This window comes from Lycium ferocissimum, chromosome 10, assembly GCF_029784015.1.
Source record: "Lycium ferocissimum isolate CSIRO_LF1 chromosome 10, AGI_CSIRO_Lferr_CH_V1, whole genome shotgun sequence".
Lineage (NCBI taxonomy): Eukaryota > Viridiplantae > Streptophyta > Magnoliopsida > Solanales > Solanaceae > Lycium > Lycium ferocissimum.
The window spans coordinates 24,107,198-24,115,914 of NC_081351.1; the positions used below are offsets into that span (position 1 = coordinate 24,107,198).

Sequence of the window (8,717 nt, forward strand, 5' to 3'; positions counted from 1 at the left end):
CAATAAATGCATTCGGGGGTTACCTTGTCGATTTTACGTAAAGTCTATCATACGGAAACTTTGCATCAATTTCATTGGAATGCGTCAAGATATCTTGAAACTTTACATTAACAATACATGAAAAAATAACAAAATAACAAATTAACCACAATAAATAACAACACATTCAAGATATCCGAAAATATACTATAAATATAATGCAAATATATCAATGTCAAATGCACGTGGTTCACTACAATGATGTGTGGTATCTTTGTAAAAAATACACTTCAAATACACCGAATATATACTACAAAATATACTTTGATAAAAAGTAAACACAAATTCAAAATCGCATAAATTTACAAGTAACAAATTAGGTAGAAAAAAATATATAACACACAATTAAAAACACAAACTAATTGAAATAATAAAAAATACGACAAAAATATACTTAAAATGTACGCAAAATACGAAACGGTGAATTGAAAAACAGAATTAACTGAAGTTCAAAACACAAACTAATTGAAATAATAAAAAGTACGACAAAAATATACTTAAAAAGTATGCAAAATATAGATCTGGTGAATTGAAAAAACGGGAATTAACGGAAGTTCATCGAAAAATACGATAAAAATATACTTAAAATGCAAGTAAAATACATGTCTGGTGAAGTGAAAATAGGGTCATTAATAAGAAAAAATACCTCTTGGAGAACATGAACATTTTTACTCTTGTCCAATAACAAAAACTTCAGATCTGTATTCAAAAAATTCGGTGGCCGGCGGTGGAGGGCATCTAGGAACAGTCATGGTGGTTAAATGATTTGGTCTTTAATATTTTCCGTTCAAATAGCTGATCTTTTTAATTGCTACGATCCGACCGTGTCAAATAGGCCGTCTTTGTAATTACTACGGATCTCACCATGCAATTGCTACATCTTGCGGAAAAAGAAGACGACCGACCGGTCGAGATCACACCGGAGAAGACACGTTGGTCTAAAACGACATGAGGATGAATGATACATGGATCCCTCAAAACAAAAACAAAAAACCTTTAAACTTCCACTGAATACAGGGAAAGATGAAATCTGTGGCTTAGTAAAGCCCAAAAAGAAACAAAGATGATGAGAGAGAACACAAAAATAACAGAGAATCTTACATATTTTAGGAAATAGAGTTGAATTTTGTGTAAAAGGTTGAAATTAATGAGCAATTAATACAAAGTAAAAATGGAAGTGAAAGAAATCGAAAGCGATTTGAAAAGCACGAAATTAGGGGAGATGGGAGTTAGAAAAGTATATTTAGGAAAAGGGAGAGAGAGAGAAAGTATGACTAAAAATAGGGGTGTGGGGAGTGGTAAGTTAATTAATAGAAAAGTGGGTAGCTATAAGTTGTAAAAATATAATATTATAGCTACTAAACTTAATTATTAAAAAGTATAGTTATGTTCCATAAATATGTAACATAGTAAGCTATGCCAAGTAAAATTTACTATCTTATTTGAGTCCCTGCCAGTGGGCCTCCACATGTTTTAGAGGTTTAACTTATAACTTACCTTATTATTTTAGTACGTAATGTTAATGTGTGATATGCCAATTGACTTTGATGTTGGGAACATCAATAGAGTTGGCGACTTTAGATGAAAATAATGCAATCTATTTTTGAGCCATTAGTATTTAAAATTATACATGATATAGTTGTCCTATCTTAGAGTGAGAACCTTTATGATAGACTAATGTGCACATGTGTTAAGACTAATGCTACCAAGAAATATTTATGTGTAATATACTATTTTTTCATGAAATTCTTCTTTTTACCCGAATATGGACAAGGATATGTTGGTAGTCAATTCTGATTCACAGAGGGTGACGATTCTCCGAATTTTGTAATGAAAGGCACATGTTATTTCTAGTCATACAGTAATTTTTACTTTAATTTTTTTTTTTTTTGGTAACTGTCTACTTCCATTAATCACCAAATCGTATCATTACAAAACCATAGCAACGCCCAACGCAGCGTGCTATCTCGAAAGGGAACCAAAAGAAAAAAAGGGGACCTATACAATAACTACACGACAAAGATGATCAAAAGACACAACTGCGGAGCATTTGCTTTACTCCAACAGGTGCTCTAACATTTGAAACATAAGCCACCTCTCCGCAATACTATCACCATCCCGAAATCTCTTCTCGAAGACCCTCAAATTTCTTTCCACCCATATCGCGTATACAAGCTTCGCAAAGACTATCTTGAACACCATGCCTTCTTTGTGATTTCCCCTTTGCGTATGAGACGACCCCGATCCAGTCTTCCCAACAAGTGTGGTACAGTAGCATTGTCCCTTTGTATCCATGCTAAGATTCTGGCTCAAATTTGGCTAGTGAAGGAACACTATATAAACAAATGCTCTTTGGTTTCAGGACATTGCTGGCAGAGAGAGCATATGACTTTTGCTTTGACTAGAAAAACACTGAATATTCAACCAAGTATTTTTTTTTTATTCAGATGCTGCAAACAAGAACAATCCCAGGTTGATATTTGGTGTTGATTCTGGAGAGATCTTAACGATAGAATTTTTTTTCTATTCCTAATGACCCTAAAATACAACAATCTTCTTGTTTGAAAAAAGCTCTACAGCAACTCACTAATTTTGATAGAATATGGGTTTTTGATTGCTCTTAGGGAGTGGGTTAATGGGATCATCTTACAATTTGAAGAAAGTAGTCTAATAAGTTCAAGTCACATTCAATATATGACACCAACATTGGATATGTCAATGGTGGATTAGCACGATTTTCATTAGAATCAACTCTTTATATGTTCTTGCACCGAGAAAGACCGATTATGGTATTATAAAGGGAAACCAGAATAATCTTAAGGGTTGGAATTTGTTTTTGTAGAATATATTTGTAGGATTATGATTTGATTCTTAAGATATTTTTATATAATTGAATTATATATGAGAGTACATAATATTTTTGTATTATTAGGAGATTATATATGATTTGATATATAATCTTGCCGTCAATATACCATAATTTAAATTTCCTATGAAGAATTTGAATCTCACTTTGTCATTTGATGTGTGAATGAATTACTTAATTTGGATTTCTCTTTTATCTTTTCATGTATAGAAAATGTACTTTTGTCAATGGTGCAAATTTTAGCTTTGTCGTCCAACTTCTCTTTTACAAATTTGTGTGTTGATATTTTTTTGTCCTTTGCATTTTCTCTATTGTCTTCGTAAAAAAAAACCCGAAAGAAGAGCAATTATATTATATTATGAATGGTTCAAGGGATTGGTTAGGGTCTTGGGCAGGGGTTCAATTAGTGATATGTTTAAGGGGTCGACTCGGGGAGAGTTAATCTTGGGGCCTGGATAAAGGGTCTGGTCCTTAGGGAGCCGGTCGATTAAGGAGTCTAAGTGAGCCTGAATGTTTTTCTTCTATATAGAAATGTGGGTTTAGAAGCTGGATCGACATGCCTGCTTTGGCTTTTCAAGGGTATTCCAGTCATTTCAATTAAAATGGAACAATATCACTGGTTAAAACGGAATCTTATTGTAGCTCCTTTGTAAATGCTTTTATGGTTTGACTATTTCACCCTTCTACTTTGCAATATACTCATCTCCTGTACAAATTGATCTAGTATTGTTCAATGGACTTATTGATCAATGCCACGTGTACATTAACAAAATGAAAGGCCATATTTCCCCTTCTTTTATTCTACTTTGCTTGCGTTTCTTCTTCTTTTCAAAAAATTTCACTTTAAAGTTTAATCTATCTATTTTGGGGAAATTTAACTTACATTTCGAGAACTTTTTTCAAAAAAGGAACTTTTAAACATAAAATAGGTACATTTATGTGTCTTCTATACATGCTTCCATATTATTTTTAATTAAAGAAATAACTTTTGGTTGTATTGAAGCGCTATTAAAGGGCTTAAACTCTAGGCTCTTTAATTTCTTTGAGCCCTAATATAAATCACGGTCTAAAATATTGTAAGTTATTGCAAATGTTAGATGACATTAACATTTTATCTGTAAGGCTGAACAATATATAAGAAAACATTAAACTTGAGTCCAACGCAAGCGGAAAGATATTTTTCAAGAGTTAAAACTGCAAAAAATTTAAAATTAGAAACAAAATCTGAATAGTGTAAATAGCCGACATCAACTTAACAAAAGTCTTCTCATTATAATAACCAACTCTATAAAAATTCTCCAACATTAACTTTGTAAATCATATGGTGAAATTATATTATATGATAATTCATTCTTTTACTTAAAATTTAATGCAACAAAAGTTGTAGTGGTTTCTCTAAATCATTTATGAAGAAAATCAAATCATTATTTACACTTTTTACTGTTGTTAATTTGGTAATTTTAATTCTAAAACATTTTATATATTAATTGCACCAAATGTTTAATGAAACACTTATATGACATCTTCGAATGCAACAAGCTTTACTATTATGAACGTCTACTTAAGAACTTGACCCAATTAAGAGAGCTTGACCTTAGCCTTGTGAACATCTCTTCCACCATTCCTCTACATTTCTCTTCTTATTTAACAACTCTATGGCTTTATAACACACAGTTATTTGGTATATTGCCCGAAAGAGTTTTCCACCTTTCCAGCTTGAAATCTCTTGAACTATCAGTCAATCCCCAGCTCACTGTTGGGTTTCCCACAACCAAATGGAATAGCAGTACATCTCTCATGTATTTATCTCTTAGTGGTATGAATTTTACTGGTGAGAAACCTAAATCATTTAGCTATTTAACTTCATTGCAAACATTGGACATGAGTTCTTCCAATCTCATAGGGCCTATTCCTAAACCTATATGGAATCTCGCCAGCATAAATTTTTTATCACTTGGGGGAAACAACTTGAATGGCCAAATTGAGTGCTTATCAAAGCTGGTCCAACTAGAGCAGCTATATTTTTCATCCAATTCCCTAACTGGTCTTAATACCTTCTTATATATTCTCCCTTCCTTCACTAACTAATTTAGATTTGAGCAATAACAGTTTCCGCAGAAAAATTCAAGAGTTCGATTCCAAAACATTGTATTTTGTTGCTCTAAAACAAAATCAGCTGGAAGGTCCCATTCCAAAGTCACTCCTAAACTAGCAGAGTCTATCTTATCTTCTCCTTTCTCAAAATAATCTCAACGTACAGATTTATTCAACTATCTGCAATCTGAAAACAGTGAATGTGCTAGATTAAGGAAGTAATAATTTGGAGGGAACAATCCCACAATGTTTGGGTGAGATGAGTGAGCTTTGGGTTTTGGATTTAAGCAACAATAGTCTTAGTGGGACAATTAATACAACTTTTAGTATTGGAAACCAACTCAAAGTCATTAAATTGGACGGGAATAAGTTACAGGGGAAAGTCCCACCATCTTTGATCAATTGCAAATATTTGGAACTCCTTGATTTAGGTAACAATGAGTTGATTAACACATTTCCAAATTCGTTGGGAGCCCTACCTAATTTGCAGATTCTAAGCTTGAGATCAAATAAGTTGCATGGCTCCATTCAAGCTTCAAGGAATGAAAAATTATTTGCTCAACTTCGAGTCATAGATCTCTCTTCCAATGGATTTAGCGGGAATTTACCCGTGAACCTTTTTGAGAATTTTGAAGCTATGAAATTAATTGATGAGAAAAACGGAACCCCAAGATATGTAGCAGATGGAAGTTTTTACTACAAGTGTTCTTTGATGATTACAACAAAGGGATCGTATCGTGAATTTGTTCGAGTTTCGACCTCAAACATAATTATCGATCTCTCAAGGAATAGATTTGAAGGTCATATTCCAAGCATTATTGGAGATTTCATTGGGCTTCGTACGTTGAACTTATCTAATAATGACTTGGAAGGTGTTATACCAACATCACTGCAACATTTATCTGTACTTGAATCGTTGGATCTCTCATTCAACAAAATTGGAGGAGAAATTCCCCAACAGCTTGCGTCTCTCACATCACTTGCAGTGTTAAATCTCTCTCACAATCATCTTGTTGGATGCATCCCTAAAGGAAACCAATTTGATACATTTGAGAATTCATACCAAGGAAATGATGGGTTACGTGGATTTCCACTCTCAAAAGATTGTGGCGGTGATGATGGGGTACCACAAGTGACAACTCAGTTGAGCTAGATCAAGGAGAAGAAGAAGATTCACCAATGATCAGTTGGCAGGCGGTTCTCATGGGTTACAATTGTGGTCTAATTATTGGACTATCTGTAATATACATAATGTTGTGAACTCAAAATCCAGCATGGTTTTCGAGGATGGTTGAAGAATTCGAACACAAAATTATTACTAGAATGAAAAAACACAAGAAAAGATATTAGTGTGTAACCTCCAAGTATTCAACTTGATCTTTATCTTTCAAAAGATTATTGTATAGATATCAATGTATTTTCTACCTCCTTCATCTTTAAAGCTCTTAATTAACTTTAATTCTTCATTTTTTAAAATTACAGGATTCAAGTCTAATTTGATGCTGGTGATGCAAATATAAGCATTTATCTTCATAGTTTGTAATTTTTCTGAAGTGTTTGTTACCCTATGAATAAAGACATTTGTTTTCTTCCTTTGAGACTCAGCCAAATTGATTTTCATTTATTTAAAGTGTTAGATTATTAGCAGAGTTCATGGCCTCAACTTGTACAATTCATCCTCATTATAATTAGTTGAGTAATTGGGCTCAACCATATAGTCAGTTAATAAATAATTGAGGTTATCTTGACCTTTGATATTTCTATATATTAGAAGCCACAATTTGGTGGGACGAACACAGCATTCAAAGATTGTACAACAAGCAGTACAAATTGTACTATAGGGTTGGGCCTAACTCAACACGTGTATCTTTCTCCTGTAATTCAGTCTTCTCAACTTCTGAATACACAATGCTCCCATTAACTCGAAGATGCATCTCTGTTTGTGAGTATCTCAACTTCCTTCTTTTGTTTTCTCTGTACTGCAATCTTTCACTTTGAAATTCTTTTGTTGACGGGTATGTAATTTTTTTTTATCTTTATTGTACTTGTGATGTCTGGTGAGTTTTACTTATTCTCTTTCTTTCTTCTTTGTGGCACCCATTTCTTGGTGATGGCATTTTCACCGATCTGATTTAATTTTCTTCATATCTTGGATTTCTTTTGGTGAATTCTTACATGCAAGTCAGAATTTGTGCCCTTTTTGCTTATGATTTTTCGAAAAGATACTTGATGTGTGTATTAGAATACATATCTGCTTTCTGATTTATATCTGGGTGAAAGGTTGCAAGTGAGTTAAATAGAGGAAGAAGAAAGCACGTAATGACTTCCTCTCTCATATTACTTGAAATGAATAATCCAGTTAAATCCTGAAGCATCTCCATTATGTAATTGGAAATTAAGTTTCTCATTCTAATCAGAATCAAGTTACTTAAATTTCTTCCCGAGGCTGCATTGGTGATGAATCATGAATGTTGTTTAGCCCATACATGGAATAAATCTGGTTTAGCTAGAGAATAGTGCATTTATGATCTATTTATATCTACAATATCCATTAAAACACGTCAATGCCCGTTGCAAATTGAATGTTGAGATGAGAGAAAAATACAGAGCTTGGACAGCAAAGACTTTCTATGTCTATGAACTAATTTACATGCCTTTTTTAGCAGCTGGTGACATATAAGCTCTGCAATACTTTTGACTCCTAAACTGGCACCTGGAAAGGTACTACCTACTTTTCTAGGCTCTTTTATTTTTCTTCAAATTCTGCTTAGTTTTTTGTTCTTTCTCCATGTGTTCGGTGTTTTCTGGCATTAGTTTCGAGCTTCTCATATGTTATGTCAATGGGATCGGAGTAGGGATACGGAACTAAACAAATCATGGTCACACGAAAATAGAGTGGAGACTATGTAAACCAGTGATTTCAGAAGATATAGGCGAACAATATGATCTATTGCTGGTAAATGTTTAGCAGCTGCAACTCCATTGCTTGCTTCGACACACACACAGTTTGCTTGGTAGAACTTGATATAGTTGAGGTATACTCTATGTACTACATTGAGTAGTTTCATAATGAGAATGTTGAATTACTCTTTAAGTGGTTAAACGCTTAATAAATTGCCCACTGCAGTCAATATAGTGTGGCCTTTCTTGGTTTGTGTTTCCTAAATAAGAGTCTAGCAGTAACCGATTTTGATCATTATGTCACATCTGAATATATGTAAATGGATATAATCTCATAAGTTGATGAATACTTGGAACATTCAGCAAAAAAGCGGTTCCAGAAGCTTCAGGTTGATAGGGTTCAGATGATGATTAACAAATAACTACAGTGCATTAAATTATCAATTCTCGCATGTGAGCTGGAAAAGTGGTTTCTGCAAGTCATGTCTAGCTTTAAACATTTAGTGCAGTGTTCGTGCTCCAAATTGATGTGGAATATATTTTAGGTTCATTTCCAGTGAAGCAAGATTCATTTCCTTAGGTATTGGAAGGACAGGCCTGTGATACTGCTATAAGCTCAACATGTGTAAGTAGCTTTCGTATGCCTCATGAAAGATTCCATGAAACTGTCCATGTCTATCCCCTTTTGATGTTTTATACCATAGAAATTGTTGGGCCCGTGCTAGCACGGATTCCGCTATCTAGTTTTTAAAAGTTTTGTCAATATTTAATCATATTATTATTAAAAAGTAGGAACATTTTAAGTTAAAAGTTAATT

At 33.4% G+C, this 8,717-nt stretch overlaps 1 pseudogene; it reads left to right on the plus strand.

Annotated features, from left to right (window-relative positions):
• Nucleotides 1-5,100: 5,100 nt before the first annotated feature.
• LOC132032903 (receptor-like protein Cf-9 homolog) lies at nucleotides 5,101-6,648 on the plus strand (annotated as a pseudogene).
• The last annotated feature ends 2,069 nt before the right edge of the window (nucleotides 6,649-8,717 follow it).